Below are 20,274 nucleotides of genomic sequence, written 5' to 3'. Positions count from 1 at the left end.
ACTCTGCTTCAGCCCTCATGTTCCGTTTCCAGTTACCTGCCAGTCACCTGCCAGATTCCTGCCTGTTACCTGCCAGTCACCTGCCAGATTCCTGCCTGTTACCTGCCAGTCACCTGCCAGATTCCTGCTTGATACCTGCCAGATATCCGTTTACCTGCTTGCAAGCCTGCGGTCCGACGGTCTGCCTTCCGACACCTGTCAGTCTGTCTATGGACCAGCCTGCCCGCTCACCTGGGAGCGCTCGTCTGCTACCTGCCTGCTAGCCTACCTGGAGGCTCCGCCATCACTTGCCGTGACCACCTGCCTGTCCAGAGACTCTTGTCTGCTCACCTGGGAGCGCTCATCTGCTACCTGCCTGCTAGCCTACCTGGAGGTCCCGCCGTCACTTGCCGTGATCACCTGCCTGTCCAGAAACTCTTGTCTGCTCACCTGGGAGCGCTCATCTGCTACCTGCCTGCTAGCCTACCTGGAGGCTCTGCCGTCACTAGCCGTGACCACCTGCCTGTCCAGAGACTGTCCCTGTCACTTGCCGTGACTACCTGCCCTTCTACCCAGACACTGTCCCTGTCACTTGCCGTGAGTACCTGCCCTTCTACCCAGAGACTGTCCCTGTCACTTGCCGTGATTTCCTGCCCGTCTTCCCTGGGAGCCACCCGCTTAATTACAAGGACCGCCCCCTTGTATAGTTGCTCAGAGGTTCCGCCTCCCAGACCCGTTACAGGGAGTAAGCTAGGGAGTGAGCATTCCGATTTCAGTTCCAGAGCGATTCGCCCAATGAGTCCTTGATATTTCGTCGTTGTCAGGCAATTTTCTGAATTTTTGAAAATTTCACTTTTTTGTGAAAATATCCACTAAATGAGGGAATAATATGTGTGAGGGTGCCCCAGGAGAGTTCCAAATGTGTGTGGGTAGAATATATATCCCACGGGGGTAAAATTGAAAAAAGTTGAAAAAAAATTTTGTTTGGATTTAGTATTTTTTTCGGCGTTTATCAGACTTGCAGATAGGGGAAATGTCAGTGAGCGTTCCGATTTCAGTTCCAGAGCGATTCGCCCAATGAGTCCTTGATATTTAGTCATTTTCAGCCAATATTATGGATTTTTGAAAATTTCCCTTTTTTGAAAATATCCACTAAATGAGGGAATAATATGTGTGAGGGTACCCCATGAGAGTTCCAAATGTGTGTGGGTAGAATATATATCCCACAGGGTTAAAATTGAAAAAAGTTGAAAAAAAATTTTTTTTTGCACTTAGTCATTTTTCCAGCGTTTATCAGACTTTCAGATAGGGCAAATGTGAGTGAGCGTTCCAATTTCAGTTCCAGAGCGGATCGCACAATGAGTCCTTGATATTTAGTCGTTTTCAGCCAATTTTCTGAATTTTTGAAAATTTCACTTTTTTGTGAAAATATCCACTAAATGAGGGAATAATATGTGTGAGGGTACCCCAGGAGAGTTCCAAATGTGTGTGGGTAGAATATATATCCCACGGGGGTAAAATTGAAAAAAGTTGAAAAAAATTTTTTTTTGAACTTAGTCATTTTTCCGGCGTTTATCAGACTTTCAGATAGGGAAAATGTCAGTGAGCGTTCCGATTTCAGTTCCAGAGCGATTCGCCCAATAAGTCCTTGATATTTAGTCGTTTTCAGCCAACATTTTGGATTTTTGAAAATTTCCCTTTTTTGTGAAAATATCCACTAAATGAGGGAATAATATGTGTGAGGGTACCCCAGGAGAGTTCCAAATGTGTGTGGGAAGAATATATATCATACGGGGGGTAAAATTGCAAAAAGTTGAAAAAAAATTTTTTTTGGACTTAGTTATTTTTACGGCGTTTATCATACTTTCAGATAGGGGAAATGTCTGTGAGCGTTCCGATTTCAGTTCCAGAGCGATTCACCCAATGAGCCCTTGATATTTCGTCGTTTTCAGACAATATTTTGGATTTTTTAAAATTTCACTTTTTTTGTGAAAATATCCACTAAATGAGGGAATAATATGTGTGAGGGTACCCCAGGAGAGTTCCAAATGTGTGTGGGTAGAATATATATCCCACGGGGGTAAAATTGAAAAAGTTGAAAAAAATTTTTTTTTGGACTTAGTCATTTTTCCGGCGTTTATCAGACTTTCAGATAGGGAGTAAGCTAGGGAATGAGCGTTCCGATTTCAGATCCAGAGCGATTCGCCCAATGAGTCCTTGATATTTCGTCGTTGTCAGGCAATTTTCTGAATTTTTGAAAATGTCACTTTTTTGTGAAAATATCCACTAAATGAGGGAATAATATGTGTGAGGGTACCCCAGGAGAGTTCCAAATGTGTGTGGTTAGAATATATATCCCACGGGGGTAAAATTGAAAAAAGTTGAAAAAAAATTTTGTTTGGATTTAGTATTTTTTTCGGCGTTTATCAGACTTGCAGATAGGGGAAATGTCAGTGAGCGTTCCAATTTCAGTTCCAGAGCGATTCGCCCAATGAGTCCTTGATATTTAGTCATTTTCAGCCAATATTATGGATTTTTGAAAATTTCCCTTTTTTGAAAATATCCACTAAATGAGGGAATAATATGTGTGAGGGTACCCCATGAGAGTTCCAAATGTGTGTGGGTAGAATATATATCCCACAGGGTTAAAATTGAAAAAAGTTGAAAAAAATTTTTTTTTTGCACTTAGTCATTTTTCCGGCGTTTATCAGACTTTCAGATAGGGCAAATGTGAGTGAGCGTTCCAATTTCAGTTCCAAAGCGGATCGCACAATGAGTCCTTGATATTTAGTCGTTTTCAGCCAATTTTCTGAATTTTTGAAAATTTCACTTTTTTGTGAAAATATCCACTAAATGAGGGAATAATATGTGTGAGGGTACCCCAGGAGAGTTCCAAATGTGTGTGGGTAGAATATATATCCCACGGGGGTAAAATTGAAAAAAGTTGAAAAAAATTTTTTTTTGAACTTAGTCATTTTTCCGGCGTTTATCAGACTTTCAGATAGGGAAAATGTCAGTGAGCGTTCCGATTTCAGTTCCAGAGCGATTCGCCCAATAAGTCCTTGATATTTAGTCGTTTTCAGCCAACATTTTGGATTTTTGAAAATTTCCCTTTTTTGTGAAAATATCCACTAAATGAGGGAATAATATGTGTGAGGGTACCCCAGGAGAGTTCCAAATGTGTGTGGGAAGAATATATATCATACGGGGGGTAAAATTGCAAAAAGTTGAAAAAAAATATTTTTTGGACTTAGTTATTTTTCCGGCGTTTATCATACTTTCAGATAGGGGAAATGTCTGTGAGCGTTCCGATTTCAGTTCCAGAGCGATTCACCCAATGAGCCCTTGATATTTCGTCGTTTTCAGACAATATTTTGGATTTTTTAAAATTTCACTTTTTTTGTGAAAATATCCACTAAATGAGGGAATAATATGTGTGAGGGTACCCCAGGAGAGTTCCAAATGTGTGTGGGTAGAATATATATCCCACGGGGGTAAAATTGAAAAAGTTGAAAAAAATTTTTTTTTGGACTTAGTCATTTTTCCGGCGTTTATCAGACTTTCAGATAGGGAGTAAGCTAGGGAATGAGCGTTCCGATTTCAGATCCAGAGCGATTCGCCCAATGAGTCCTTGATATTTCGTCGTTGTCAGGCAATTTTCTGAATTTTTGAAAATGTCACTTTTTTGTGAAAATATCCACTAAATGAGGGAATAATATGTGTGAGGGTACCCCAGGAGAGTTCCAAATGTGTGTGGGTAGAATTTATATATTCCCCGGGGGTAAAATTGAAAAAAGTTTAAAAAAAATTTTTTTGGACTTACTCATTTTTCCGGCGTTTATCAGACTTTCAGATAGGGCAAATGTCAGTGAGCGTTCCGATTTCAGTTCCAGAGTGGATCACACAATTAGTCCTTGATATTTAGTCGCTTTCAGACAATTTTCTGGATTTTTGAAAATTTCACTTCTTTGTGAAAATATCCACTAAATGAGGGAATAATATGTGTGAGGGTACCCCAGGAGAGTTCCAAATGTGTTTGGGTAGAATATATATCCCATGGGGGTAAAGTTGAAAAAAGTTTAAAAAAATTTTTTTTTGGACTTACTCATTTTTCCGGCGTTTATCAGACTTTCAGATAGGGCAAATGTCAGTGAGCGTTCCGATTTCAGTTCCAGAGTGATTCGCCCAATGAGTCCTTGATATTTAGTCTTTTTCAGCCAATTTTCTGGATTTTTGAAAATTTTACTTTTTTTGTGAAAATATCCACTAAATGAGGGAATAATATGTGTGAGGGTAACCCACGAGAGTTCCAAATGTGTGTGGGTAGAATATATATCCCACGGGAATAAAATTGAAAAAGGTTGAAAAAATTTTTTTTTTGGACTTAGTCATTTTTCCGGCGTTTATCAGACTTTCAGATAGGGGAAATGTCAGTGAGCGTTCCGATTTCAGTTCCAGAGTGGTTCACCCAATGAGTCATTGATATTTAGTCGTTTTCAGCCAATTTTCTGGATTTTTGAAAATTTCACTTTTTTGTGAAAATATCCACTAAATGAGGGAATAATATGTGTGAGGGTAACCCACCAGAGTTCCAAATGTGTGTGGGTAGAATATATATCCCACGGGGGTAAAATTGGAAAAAGTTGACATTTTTTTTTTTTCGACTTAGTAATTTTTCCGGCGTTTATCAGACTTTCAGATAGGGGAAATGTCAGTGAGCTTACCGATTTCAGTTCCAGAGCGCATCGCACAATGAGTCCTTGATATTTAGTCGTTTTCAGACAATTTTGTGGATTTTTGAAAATTTCACTTTTTTGTGAAAATATCCACTAAATGAGGGAATAATATGTGTGAGGGTACCCCAGGAGTGTTCCAAATGTGTGTGGGTAGAATATATATCCCATGGGGGTAAAATTGAAAAAAGTTGAAAAAAATTTTTTTTTGGACTTATTCATTTTTCCGGCGTTTATCAGACTTTCAGATAGGGGAAATGTCAGAGAGTGTTCTGATTTCAGTTCCAGAGCGATTCACCCAATGAGTCCTTAATATTTAGTCGTTTTCAGCCAATTTTCTGGATTTTTGAAAATTTTACTTTTTTGTGAAAATATCCACTAAATGAGGGAATAATATGTGTGAGGGTAACCCACCAGAGTTCCAAATGTGTGTGGGTAGAATATATATCCCACGGGGGTAAAATTGAAAAAAGTTGAAAATATTTTTTTTTTTTACCTAGTCATTATTCCGGCGTTTATCAGACTTTCAGATAGGTCAAATGTCAGTGAGCGCTCCGATTTCAGTTCCAGAGCGATTCGCCCAATGAGTCCTTGATATTTAGTCGTTTTCAGCCAATTTTCTGGATTTTTGAAAATTTTAATTTTTTCGTGAAAATATCCACTAAATGAGGGAATAATATGTGTGAGGGTGCCCCAGGAGAATTCCAAATGCGTGTGGGTAGAATATATATCCCATGGAGGCAAAATTGAAAATAGTTAAAAAAAATTTTTTTTTTGGGCTTAGTCATTTTTCCGGCGTTTATCAAACTTTCAGATAGGGTAAAATGTCATTGAGAGTTCCGATTTCAGTTCCAGAGCTATTCGCCCTATGACTCCTTGATATTTAGTCGTTTTCAGCCAATTTTCTGGATTTTTGAAAATTTCATTTTTTTGTGACAATATCCACTAAATGAGGGAATAATATGTGTGAGGGTACCCCAGGAGAATACCAAATGTGTGTGGGTAGAATATATATCCCACGGGGGTAAAATTGAAAAAAGTTGAAAAAACTTTTTTTGGGTCTTATTCATTTTTCCGGCGTTTATCAAACTTTCAGATAGGGGAAAAGTCAGTGAGTGTTCTGATTTCAGTTCCAGAGCGATTCGCCCAATGAGTCCTTGATATTTAGTCGTTTTCATCCAATTTTCTGGATTTTTGAAAATGTCACTTTTTTGTGACAATATCCACTAAATGAGGGAATAATATGTGTGAGAGTACCCCAGGAGAGTTCCAAATGTGTGTGGGTAGAATATATATCCCACGGGGGTAAAATTGAAAATAGTTAAAAAAAATTTTTTTTTTGGTCTTAGTCTTTTTCCCGGCGTTTATCAGACTTTCAGATAGGTCAAATGTCATTGAGCGCTCCGATTTCAGTTCCAGAGCGATTCGCCCAATGAGTCCTTAATATTTAGTCGTTTTCAGGCAATATTTTGGATTTTTGAAAATTTCACATTTTTGTGAAAATATCCACTAAATGAGGGAATAATATGTGTGAGGGTACCCCAGGAGAGTTCCAAATGTGTGTGGGTAGAATATATATCCCACGGGGGTAAAATTGAAAAAAGGTGAAAACATTTTTTTTTTGGACTTAGTCATTTTTCCGGCTTTTATCAGACTTTCAGATAGGGGAAATGTCAGTGAGCGTTCCGATTTCAGTTCCAGAGCGATTCGCCCAATGAGTCCTTGATATTTAGTCGTTTTCAGCCAATTTTCTGGATTTTTGAAAATTTTACTTTTTTGTGACAATATCCACTAAATGAGGGAATAATATGTGTGAGGGTACCCCAGGAGAGTACTAAATGTGTGTATGTAGAATATATATCCCACGGGGGTAAAATTGAAAAAAGTTGAAAATATTTTTTTTTTTGACTTAGTCATTTTTCCGGCGTTTATCAGACTTTCAGATAGTTCAAATGTCAGTGAGCGCTCCGATTTCAGTTCCAGAGCGATTCGCCCAATGAGTCCTTGATATTTAGTCGTTTTCAGCCAATTTTCTGGATTTTTGAAAATTTCACTTTTTTGTGACAATATCCACTAAATGAGGGAATAATATGTGTGAGGGTACCCCAGGAGAGTTCCAAATGTGTGTGGGTAGAATATATATCCCACGGGGGTAAAACTGAAAAAAGTTTAAAAAAATTTTTTTTGGTCTTAGTCATTTTTCCGGCGTTTATCAAACTTTCAGATAGGGGAAATGTCAGTGAGCGTTCCGATTTCAGTTCCAGAGCGATTCGCCCAATGAGTCCTTGATATTTAGTCGTTTTCAGCCAATTTTCTGGATTTTTGAAAATTTCACTTTTTTGCGAAAATATCCACTAAATGATTGAATAATGTGTGTGAGGGTACACCAGGAGAATTCCAAATGCGTGTGGGTAGAATATATATCCCATGGAGGTAAAACTGAAAATAGTTAAAAAAAATTTTTTTTTTGGGCTTAGTCATTTTTCCGGCGTTTATCAAACTTTCAGATAGGGTAAAATGTCATTGAGAGTTCCGATTTCAGTTCCAGAGCTATTCGCCCTATGAGTCCTTGATATTTAGTCGTTTTCAGCCAATATTCTGGATTTTTGAAAATTTCATTTTTTTGTAACAATATCCACTAAATGAGGGAATAATATGTGTGAGGGTACCCCAGGAGAGTTCCAAATGTGTGTGGGTAGAATATATATCCCACGGGGGTAAAATTGAAAGAAGGTGAAAACATTTTTTTTTTGGACTTAGTCATTTTTCTGGCTTTTATCAGACTTTCAGATAGGGGAAATGTCAGTGAGCGTTCCAATTTCAGTTCCAGAGCGATTCGCCCAATGAGTCCTTGATATTTAGTCGTTTTCAGCCAATTTTCTGGATTTTTGAAAATTTCACTTTTTTGTGAAAATATCCACTAAATGAGGGAATAATATGTGTGAGAGTACCCCAGGAGAGTTCCAAATGTGTGTGGGTAGAATATATATCCCACGGGGGTAAAATTGAAAAAAGTTGAAAAAACTTTTTTTGGGTCTTATTCATTTTTCCGGCGTTTATCAAACTTTCAGATAGGGGAAAAGTCAGTGAGTGTTCTGATTTCAGTTCCAGAGCGATTCGCCCAATGAGTCCTTGATATTTAGTCGTTTTCAGCCAATTTTCTGGATTTTTGAAAATTTTACTTTTTTGTGACAATATCCACTAAATGAGGGAATAATATGTGTGAGGGTACCCCAGGAGAGTACTAAATGTGTGTATGTAGAATATATATCCCACGGTGGTAAAATTGAATAAATTTGAAAATATTTTTTTTTTTTGACTTAGTCATTTTTCCGGCTTTTATCAGACTTTCAGATAGGGGAAATGTCAGTGAGCGTTCCAATTTCAGTTCCAGAGCGATTCGCCCAATGAGTCCTTGATATTTAGTCGTTTTCAGCCAATTTTCTGGATTTTTGAAAATTTCACTTTTTTGTGAAAATATCCACTAAATGAGGGAATAATATGTGTAAGGGTACCCCAGGAGAGTTCCAAATGTGTGTGGGTAGAATATATATCCCACGGGGGTAAAACTGAAAAAAGTTTAAAAAAATTTTTTTTGGTCTTAGTCATTTTTCCGGCGTTTATCAAACTTTCAGATAGGGGAAATGTCAGTGAGCGTTCCGACTTCTGTTCCAGAGCGATTAGCTCAATGAGTCCTTGATATTTAGTCGTTTTCAGCCAATTTTCGAAAATTTCAATTTTTTGTGAAAATATCCACTAAATGAGGGAATAATATGTGTGAGGGTACCCCAGGAGAGTTCCAAATGTGTGTGGGTAGAATATATATCTCACGGGGGTAAAATTGAAAAAAGTTGAAAACATTTTTTTTTTTGGACTTAGTCATTTTTCCGGCGTTAATCAGACTTTCAGATAGGTCAAATGTCAGTGAGCGTACCAATTTCTGTTCCAGAGCGATTAGCCCAATGAGTCCTTGATATTTAGTCGTTTTCAGCCAATATTTTGTATTTTTGAAAATTTCACTTTTTTGTGAAAATATCCACTAAATGAGGGAATAATATGTGTGAGTGTACCCCAGGAGAATACCAAATGTGTGTCGGTAGAATATATATCCCACGGGGGTAAAATTGAAAAAAGTTGAAAACATTTTTTTTTTTGGACTTAGTCATTTTTTCGGCGTTTATTAGACTTTCAGATAGGTGAAATGTCAGTGAGTGTTCCGATTTCACTTCCAAAGCGATTCGTCCAATGAGTCCATGATATTTAGTCATTTTCAGCCAATATTTTGGATTTTTGAAAATTTCACATTTTTGTGAAAATATCCACTAAATGAGGGAATAATATGTGTGAGGGTACCCCAGAAGAGTTCCAAATGTGTGTGGGTAGAATATATATCCCACAGGGGTAAAATTGAAAAAAGTTGAAAAAAATTTTTTTAGGGTCTTAGTCATTTTTTCGGCGTTTATCAAACTTTCAGATAGTGGAAATGTCAGTGAGCGTTCCGATTTCAGTTCCAGAGCGATTCGCCCAATGAGTCCTTGATATTTAGTCGTTTTCAGTCAATTTTCTGGATTTTGAAAATTTCACTTTTTTGTGACAATATCCACTAAATGAGGGAATAATATGTGTAAGGGTACCCCAGGAGAGTTCAAAATGTGTGTGGGTAGAATACATATCCCATGGGGGTAAAATTGAAAAAAGTTGAAAAACATTTTTTTTTTGGACTTAGTCATTTTTCCGGCTTTTATCAGACTTTCAGATAGGGAAAATGTCAGTGAGCGTTCTGATTTCAGTTCCAGAGCGATTCCACCAATGAGTCCTTGATATTTAGTCATTTTCAGACAATTTTCTGGATGTTTGAAAATTTCACATCTTTGTGAAAATATCCACTAAATGAGGGAATAATATGTGTGAGGGTACCCCAGGAGAGTTCCAAATGTGTGTGGGTAGAATATATATCCCACGGAGGTAAAATTGAAAATAGTTGAAAAAAATTTCTTTTTTGGACTTAGTCATTTTTCCGGCGTTTATCAGACTTTCAGATAGGTCAAATGTCAGTGAGCGTTCCAATTTCAGTTCCAGAGCGATTAGCCCAATGAGTCCTTGATATTTAGTCGTTTTCAGCCAATTTTCTGGATTTTTGAAAATTGTAATTTTTTTGTGAAAATATCCACTAAATGAGGGAATAATATGTGTGAGGGTACCCCAGGAGAGTTCCAAATGTGTGTGGGTAGAATATATATCCCACGGGGGTAAAATTTAAAAAAGTTGAAAAAAATTTCCTTTTGGACTTAGTCATTTTTCCGGCGTTTATCAAACTTTTAGTTATTGGAAATGTCAGTGAGCGTTCCAATTTCAGTTCCAGAGCGATTCGCCCAATCAGTCCTTGATATTTAGTCGTTTTCAGCCAATTTTCTGAATTTTTGAAAATTTCACTTTTTTGTGAAAATATCCACTAAATGAGGGAATAATATGTGTGAGGGAGCCCCAGGAGAGTTCCAAATGTGTGTGGGTAGAATATATATCCCACGGGGGTAAAATTGAAAAAAGTTGAAAAAAATTTTTTTTTGGTCTTAGTCATTTTTCCGGCGTTTAGCAAACTTTCAGATAGGGGAAATGTCAGTGAGCGTTCCAATTTCACGTCCAGAGCGATTCGCCCAATGAGTCCTTGATATTTAGTCGTTTTCAGCCAATTTTCTGGATTTTTGAAAATTTCACTTTTTTGTGACAATATCCACTAAATGAGGGAATAATATGTGTGAGGGTACCCCAGGAGAGTTCCAAATGTGTGTGGGTAGAATATATATCCCACGGTGGTAAAATTGAAAAAAGTTGAAACATTTTTTTTTTTGGACTTAGTCATTTTTCCGGCGTTTATCAGACTTTCAGATAGGTCAAATGTCAGTGAGAGTTCCAATTTCAGTTCCAGAGCGATTAGCTCAATGAGTCCATGATATTTAGTCGTTTTCAGCCAATTTTCGAAAATTTCAATTTTTTGTGAAAATATCCACTAAATGAGGGAATAATATGTGTGAGGGTACCCCAGGAGAGTTCCAAATGTGTGTGGGTAGAATATATTTCCCACGGTGGTAAAATTGAAAAAAATTTTTTTTTGGGACTTAGTCATTTTTCCGGCGTTTATCAGACTTTCAGATAGGTCAAATGTCAGTGAGCGTTCCGATTTCAGTTCCAGAGCGATTCGCCCAATGAGTCCTTGATATTTAGTCGTTTTCAGCCAATATTTTGGATTTTTGAAAGTTTCAGTTTTCTGTGAAAATATCCACTAAATGAGGGAGTAATATGTGTGAGGGTACCCCAGGAGAGTTCCAAATGTGTGTGGGTAGAATAAATATCCCATGGGGGTAAAATTGAAAAAAGGTGAAAAATTTTTTTTTTGGACTTAGTCATTTTTCCAGCGTTTATCAGACTTTCAGATAGGGCAAAAGTCAGTGAGCATTCCGATTTCAGTTCCAGAGCGATTCGCCCAATGAGTCCTTGATATTTAGTCGTTTTCAGCCAATTTTCTGGATTTTTGAAAATTTCACTTTTTTGTGAAAATATCCACTAAATGAGGGAATAATATGTGTGAGGGTACCCCAGGAGAGTTCCAAATGTGTGTGGGTAGAATATATATCCCACGAAGGTAAAATTGAAAAAAGTTGAAAACATTTTTTTTTGGGCTTAGTCATTTTTTCAGACTTTCAGATAGGGCATATGTCAGTGAGCATTCCGATTTCAGTTCCAGAGCGATTCGCCCAATGAGTCCTTGATATTTATTTGTTTTCAGCCAATATTTTGAATTTTTGAAAATTTCACTTTTTTGTGAAAATATCCACTAAATGAGGGAATAATATGTGTGCGGGTACCCCAGGAGAGTTCCAAATGTGTGTGGGTAGAATATATATCCCACGGGGGTAAAATTGAAAAAGTTGAAAAATGTTTTTTTTTTGAACTTAGTAATTTTTCTGGTGTTTATCAGACTTTCAGATAGGGGAAATGTCAGCGAGCTTTCCGATTGCAGATCCAGAACGATTCTCCGGATGAGTCCTTGATATTTCGTCGTTTTCAGGCAATTTTCTGGATTTTTGAAAATTTCACTTTTTTGGGAAAATATCCACTAAATGAGGGAATAATATGTGTGAGGGTACCCCAGGAGAGTTCCAAATGTGTGTGGGTAGAATAAATATCCCACGGGGTTAAAATTGAAAAAAGGTGAAAAAATTTTTATTTTGACTTAGTCATTTTTTCAGACTTTCAGATAGGGCATATGTCAGTGAGCATTCCGATTTCAGTTCCAGAGCGAATTGCCCAATGAGTCCTTGATATTTAGTCGTTTTCAGCCAATTTTCTGAATTTTTGAAAATTTCACTTTTTTGTGAAAATATCCACTAAATGAGGGAATAATATGTGTGAGGGTACCCCAGGAGAGTTCCAAACGTGTGTGGGTAGAATAAATATCCCACGGGGGTAAAATTGAAAAAAGGTGAAAAATTTTTTTTTTGGACTTAGTCATTTTTCCGGCGTTTATCTGACTTTCAGATAGGGCAAATGTCAGTGAGCATTCCGATTTCAGTTCCAGAGCGATTCTCCCAATGAGTCCTTGATATTTAGTCGTTTTCAGCCAATTTTCTGAATTTTTGAAAATTTCACTTTTTTGTGAAAATATCCACTAAATGAGGGAATAATATGTGTGAGGGTACCCCAGGAGAGTTCCAAATGTGTGTGGGTAGAATATATATCCCACGGGGGTAAAATTGAAAAAAGTTGAAAAAAATTTTTTTTTGGACTTAGTCATTTTTTCCGGCATTTATCAGACTTTCAGATAGGGCAAATGTCAGTGAGCGTTCCGATTTCAGTTCCAGAGCGATTCGCCCAATGAGTCCTTGATATTTCGTCATTTTCAGGCAATTTTCTGAATTTTTGAAAATTTCACTTTTTTGTGAAAATATCCACTAAATGAGGGAATAATATGTGTGAGGGTACCCCAGGAGAGTTCCAAATGTGTGTGGGTAGAATATATATCCCACGGGGTTAAAATTGAAAAAAGTTGAAAACATTTTTTTTTGGGCTTAGTCATTTTTTCAGACTTTCAGATAGGGCATATGTCAGTGAGCATTCCGATTTCAGTTCCAGAGCGATTCGCCCAATGAGTCCTTGATATTTAGTTGTTTTCAGCCAATATTTTGAATTTTTGAAAATTTCACTTTTTTGTGAAAATATCCACTAAATGAGGGAATAATATGTGTGAGGGTACCCCAGGAGAGTTCCAAATGTGTGTGGGTAGAATATATATCCCACGGGGGTAAAATTGAAAAAAGGTGAAAAACTTTTTTTTGGATTTAGTAATTTTTTCAGACTTTCAGATAGGGCATATGTCAGTGAGCATTCCGATTTCAGTTCCAGAGCGATTCGCCCAATGAGTCCTTGATATTTAGTTGTTTTCAGCCAATAATTTGGATTTTTGAAAATTTCACTTTTTTGTGAAAATATCCACTAAATGAGGGAATAATATGTGTGAGGGTACCCCAGGAGAGTTCCAAATGTGTGTGGGAAGAATATATATCCCATGGGGGTAAAATTGAAAAAAGGTGAAAAACTTTTTTTTGGACTTAAGTCTTTTTTTCGGCGTTTATCAGACTTTCAGATAGGGCAAATGTCAGTGAGCATTCCGATTTCAGTTCCAGAGCGATTCGCCCAATGAGTCCTTGATATTTAGTTGTTTTCAGCCAATATTTTGGATTTTTGAAAATTTCACTTTTTTGTGAAATATCCACTAAATGAGGGAATAATATGTGTGAGGGTACCCCAGGAGAGTTCCAAATGTGTGTGGGTAGAATATATATCCCACGGGGGTAAAATCGAAAAAATTTTTTTTTGGACTTAGTAATTTTTCCGTCGTTTATCAGACTTTCAGATAGGGCAAATGTCAGTGAGCATTCCGATTTCAGTTCCAGAGCGATTCGCCCAATGAGTCCTTGATATTTCGTCATTTTCAGGCAATTTTCGGAATTTTTGAAAATTTCACTTTTTTGTGAAAATATCCACTAAATGAGGGAATAATATGTGTGCGGGTACCCCAGGAGAGTTCCAAATGTGTGTGGGTAGAATATATATCCCACGGGGGTAAAATTGAAAAAGTTGAAAAATGTTTTTTTTTTGAACTTAGTAATTTTTCCGGTGTTTATCAGACTTTCAGATAGGGGAAATGTCAGCGAGCTTTCCGATTGCAGATCCAGAACGATTCTCCGGATGAGTCCTTGATATTTCGTCGTTTTCAGGCAATTTTCTGGATTTTTGAAAATTTCACTTTTTTGGGAAAATATCCACTAAATGAGGGAATAATATGTGTGAGGGTACCCCAGGAGAGTTCCAAATGTGTGTGGGTAGAATAAATATCCCACGGGGGTAAAATTGAAAAAAGGTGAAAAATATTTTATTTTGACTTAGTCATTTTTTCAGACTTTCAGATAGGGCATATGTCAGTGAGCATTCCGATTTCAGTTCCAGAGCGAATTGCCCAATGAGTCCTTGATATTTAGTCGTTTTCAGCCAATTTTCTGAATTTTTGAAAATTTCACTTTTTTGTGAAAATATCCACTAAATGAGGGAATAATATGTGTGAGGGTACCCCAGGAGAGTTCCAAATGTGTGTGGGTAGAATAAATATCCCACGGGGGTAAAATTGAAAAAAGGTGAAAAATTTTTTTTTTGGACTTAGTCATTTTTCCGGCGTTTATCTGACTTTCAGATAGGGGAAATGTCAGTGAGCGTTCCGATTTCAGTTCCAGAGCGATTCACTGGATGAGTCCTTGATATTTAGTCGTTTTCAGGCAAATTTCTGAATTTTTGAAAATTTCACTTTTTTGTGAAAATATCCACTAAATGAGGGAATAATATGTGTGAGGGTACCCCAGGAGAGTTCCAAATGTGTGTGGGTAGAATATATATCCCACGGGGGTAAAATTGAAAAATTTTTTTTTTGGACTTAGTCATTTTTCCGGCGTTTATCAGACTTTCAGATAGGGGAAATGTCAGTGAGCGTTCCGATTTCAGTTCCAGACTGTTTTGCCCAATGAGTCCTTGATATTTAGTCGTTTTCAACCAATTTTCTGGATTTTTGAAAATTTCACTTTTTTGTGAAAATATCCACTAAATGAGGGAATAATATGTGTGAGGGTGCCCCAGGAGAGTTCCAAATGTGTGTGGGTAGAATATATATCCCACAGGGGTAAATTTGAAAAAAGTTTAAAACATTTTTTTTTGGACTTAGTCATTTTCGCAGCATTTATCAGACTTTCAGATAGGGGAAATGTCAGTGAGCGTTCCGATTTCAGTTCCAGAGCGTTTCGCCCAATGAGTCCTTGATATTTTGTCGTTTTCAGGCAATTTTCTGAATTTTTGAAAATTTCACTTTTTTGTGAAAATATCCACTAAATGAGGGAATAATATGTGTGAGGGTACCCCAGGAGAGTTCCAAATGTGTGTGGGTAGAATATATATCCCACGGGGGTAAAATTGAAAAAAGGTGAAAAACATTTTTTTGGACTTAGTCATTTTTTCAGACTTTCAGATAGGGCATATGTCAGTGAGCATTCCGATTTCAGTTCCAGAGCGATTCGCCCAATGAGTCCTTCATATTTAGTTGTTTTCAGCCAATATTTTGGATTTTTGAAAATTTCACTTTTTTGTGAAAATATCCACTAAATGAGGGAATAATATGTGTGAGGGTACCCCAGGAGAGTTCCAAATGTGTGTGGGTAAAATAAAAATCCCACAGGGGTAAAATTGAAAAAAGGTGAAAAATTTTTTTTTTGGACTTAGTCATTTTTCCGGCGTTTATCAGACTTTCAGATAGGGCAAATGTCAGTGAGCATTCCGATTTCAGTTCCAGAGCGATTCGCCCAATGAGTCCTTGATATTTAGTAGTTTTCAGCCAATTTTCTGGATTTTTGAAAATTTCACTTTTTTGTGAAAATATCCACTAAATGAGGGAATAATATGTGTGAGGGTACCCCAGGAGAGCTCCAAATGTGTGTGGGTAGAATATATATCCCACGGGGGTAAAATTGAAAAATTTTTTTTTTGGACTTAGTCATTTTTCTGGCGTTTATCAGACTTTCAGATAGGGCAAATGTCAGTGAGCATTCCGATTTAAGTTCCAGAGCGATTCGCCCAATGAGTCCTTGATATTTCGTCATTTTCAGCCAATTTTCTGAATTTTTGAAAATTTCACTTTTTTGTGAAAATATCCACTAAATGAGGGAATAATATGTGTGAGGGTACCCCAGGAGAGTTCCAAATGTGTGTGGGTAATATAAATATCCCACGGGGTAAAATTGAAAAAAGTTGAAAACATTTTTTTTTTTGACTTAGTCATTTTTTCAGACTTTCAGATAGGGCATATGTCAGTGAGCATTCCGATTTCAGTTCCAGAGCGAATTGCCCAATGAGTCCTTGATATTTAGTCGTTTTCAGCCAATTTTCTGAATTTTTGAAAATTTCACTTTTTTGTGAAAATATCCACTAAATGAGGGAATAATATGTGTGAGGGTACCCCAGGAGAGTTCCAAATGTGTGTGGGTAGAATATATATCCCACAGGGGTAAATTTGAAAAAAGTTGAAAACATTTTTTTTTGGACTTAGTCATTTTTCCAGCGTTTATCAGACTTTCAGATAGGGGAAATGTCAGTGAGCGTTCCGATTTCAGTTCCAGAGCGTTTCGCCCAATGAGTCCTTGATATTTTGTCGTTTTCAGGCAATTTTCTGAATTTTTGAAAATTTCACTTTTTTGTGAAAATATCCACTAAATGAGGGAATAATATGTGTGAGGGTACCCCAGGAGAGTTCCAAATGTGTGTGGGTAGAATATATATCCCACGGGGGTAAAATTGAAAAAAGGTGAAAAACATTTTTTTGGACTTAGTCATTTTTTCAGACTTTCAGATAGGGCATATGTCAGTGAGCATTCCGATTTCAGTTCCAGAGCGATTCGCCCAATGAGTCCTTGATATTTAGTTGTTTTCAGCCAATATTTGGGATTTTTGAAAATTTCACTTTTTTGTGAAAATATCCACTAAATGAGGGAATAATATGTGTGAGGGTACCCCAGGAGAGTTCCAAATGTGTGTGGGTAGAATAAAAATCCCACAGGGGTAAAATTGAAAAAAGGTGAAAAATTTTTTTTTTGGACTTAGTCATTTTTCCGGCGTTTATCAGACTTTCAGATAGGGCAAATGTCAGTGAGCGTTCCGATTTCAGTTCCAGAGTGATTCTCCCAATGAGTCCTTGATATTTAGTCGTTTTCAGCCAATTTTCTGAATTTTTGAAAATTTCACTTTTTTGTGAAAATATCCACTAAATGAGGGAATAATATGTGTGAGGGTACCCCAGGAGAGTTCCAAATGTGTGTGGGTAGAATATATATCCCACAGGTGTAAAATTGAAAAAAGTTTAAAACATTTTTTTTTTGGACTTAGTCATTTTTTCAGACTTTCAGATAGGGCATATGTCAGTGAGCATTCCGATTTCAGTTCCAGAGCGATTCGCCCAATGAGTCCTTCATATTTAGTTGTTTTCAGCCAATATTTTGGATTTTTGAAAATTTCACTTTTTTGTGAAAATATCCACTAAATGAGGGAATAATATGTGTGAGGGTACCCCAGGAGAGTTCCAAATGTGTGTGGGTAGAATAAAAATCCCACAGGGGTAAAATTGAAAAAAGGTGAAAAATTTTTTTTTTGGACTTAGTCATTTTTCTGGCGTTTATCAGACTTTCAGATAGGGCAAATGTCAGTGAGCATTCCGATTTAAGTTCCAGAGCGATTCGCCCAATGAGTCCTTGATATTTCGTCATTTTCAGCCAATTTTCTGAATTTTTCAAAATTTCACTTTTTTGTAAAAATATCCACTAAATGAGGGAATAATATGTGTGAGGGTACCCCAGGAGAGTTCCAAATGTGTGTGGGTAGAATAAATATCCCACGGGGTAAAATTGAAAAAAGTTGAAAACATTTTTTTTTTGACTTAGTCATTTTTTCAGACTTTCAGATAGGGCATATGTCAGTGAGCATTCCGATTTCAGTTCCAGAGCGAATTGCCCAATGAGTCCTTGATATTTAGTCGTTTTCAGCCAATTTTCTGAATTTTTGAAAATTTCACTTTTTTGTGAAAATATCCACTAAATGAGGGAATAATATGTGTGAGGGTACCCCAGGAGAGTTCCAAATGTGTGTGGGTAGAATATATATCCCACAGGGGTAAATTTGAAAAAAGTTGAAAACATTTTTTTTTGGACTTAGTCATTTTTCCAGCGTTTATCAGACTTTCAGATAGGGGAAATGTCAGTGAGCGTTCCGATTTCAGTTCCAGAGCGTTTCGCCCAATGAGTCCTTGATATTTTGTCGTTTTCAGGCAATTTTCTGAATTTTTGAAAATTTCACTTTTTTGTGAAAATATCCACTAAATGAGGGAATAATATGTGTGAGGGTACCCCAGGAGAGTTCCAAATGTGTGTGGGTAGAATATATATCCCACGGGGGTAAAATTGAAAAAAGGTGAAAAACATTTTTTTGGACTTAGTCATTTTTTCAGACTTTCAGATAGGGCATATGTCAGTGAGCATTCCGATTTCAGTTCCAGAGCGATTCGCCCAATGAGTCCTTGATATTTAGTTGTTTTCAGCCAATATTTGGGATTTTTGAAAATTTCACTTTTTTGTGAAAATATCCACTAAATGAGGGAATAATATGTGTGAGGGTACCCCAGGAGAGTTCCAAATGTGTGTGGGTAGAATAAAAATCCCACAGGGGTAAAATTGAAAAAAGGTGAAAAATTTTTTTTTTGGACTTAGTCATTTTTCCGGCGTTTATCAGACTTTCAGATAGGGCAAATGTCAGTGAGCGTTCCGATTTCAGTTCCAGAGTGATTCTCCCAATGAGTCCTTGATATTTAGTCGTTTTCAGCCAATTTTCTGAATTTTTGAAAATTTCACTTTTTTGTGAAAATATCCACTAAATGAGGGAATAATATGTGTGAGGGTACCCCAGGAGAGTTCCAAATGTGTGTGGGTAGAATATATATCCCACAGGTGTAAAATTGAAAAAAGTTTAAAACATTTTTTTTTTGGACTTAGTCATTTTTTCAGACTTTCAGATAGGGCATATGTCAGTGAGCATTCCGATTTCAGTTCCAGAGCGATTCGCCCAATGAGTCCTTCATATTTAGTTGTTTTCAGCCAATATTTTGGATTTTTGAAAATTTCACTTTTTTGTGAAAATATCCACTAAATGAGGGAATAATATGTGTGAGGGTACCCCAGGAGAGTTCCAAATGTGTGTGGGTAGAATAAAAATCCCACAGGGGTAAAATTGAAAAAAGGTGAAAAATTTTTTTTTTGGACTTAGTCATTTTTCTGGCGTTTATCAGACTTTCAGATAGGGCAAATGTCAGTGAGCATTCCGATTTAAGTTCCAGAGCGATTCGCCCAATGAGTCCTTGATATTTCGTCATTTTCAGCCAATTTTCTGAATTTTTCAAAATTTCACTTTTTTGTAAAAATATCCACTAAATGAGGGAATAATATGTGTGAGGGTACCCCAGGAGAGTTCCAAATGTGTGTGGGTAGAATAAATATCCCACGGGGTAAAATTGAAAAAAGTTGAAAACATTTTTTTTTTGACTTAGTCATTTTTTCAGACTTTCAGATAGGGCATATGTCAGTGAGCATTCCGATTTCAGTTCCAGAGCGAATTGCCCAATGAGTCCTTGATATTTAGTCGTTTTCAGCCAATTTTCTGAATTTTTGAAAATTTCACTTTTTTGTGAAAATATCCACTAAATGAGGGAATAATATGTGTGAGGGTACCCCAGGAGAGTTCCAAATGTGTGTGGGTAGAATATATATCCCACAGGTGTAAAATTGAAAAAAGTTTAAAAAATTTTTTTTTTGGACTTAGTAATTTTTGCGGCGTTTATCAGAATTTCAGATAGGGGAAATGTCAGTGAGCGTTCCGATTTCAGTTCCAGACTGTTTTGCCCAATGAGTCCTTGATATTTAGTCGTTTTCAACCAATTTTCTGGATTTTTGAAAATTTCACTTTTTTGTGAAAATATCCACTAAATGAGGGAATAATATGTGTGAGGGTGCCCCAGGAGAGTTCCAAATGTGTGTGGGTAGAATATATATCCCACAGGGGTAAATTTGAAAAAAGTTTAAAACATTTTTTTTTGGACTTAGTCATTTTTCCAGCGTTTATCAGACTTTCAGATAGGGGAAATGTCAGTGAGCGTTCCGATTTCAGTTCCAGAGCGTTTCGCCCAATGAGTCCTTGATATTTTGTCGTTTTCAGGCAATTTTCTGAATTTTTGAAAATTTCACTTTTTTGTGAAAATATCCACTAAATGAGGGAATAATATGTGTGAGGGTACCCCAGGAGAGTTCCAAATGTGTGTGGGTAGAATATATATCCCACGGGGGTAAAATTGAAAAAAGGTGATAAACATTTTTTTGGACTTAGTCATTTTTTCAGACTTTCAGATAGGGCATATGTCAGTGAGCATTCCGAT

Source organism: Phyllobates terribilis, unplaced genomic scaffold, assembly GCF_046119375.1.
Source record: "Phyllobates terribilis strain yellow unplaced genomic scaffold, ASM4611937v1 Scaffold_28__1_contigs__length_16237799, whole genome shotgun sequence".
Taxonomy (NCBI): domain Eukaryota; kingdom Metazoa; phylum Chordata; class Amphibia; order Anura; family Dendrobatidae; genus Phyllobates; species Phyllobates terribilis.
The sequence above is the reverse complement of the archived record's forward strand: the minus strand, read 5'-3'. Positions refer to the sequence as shown.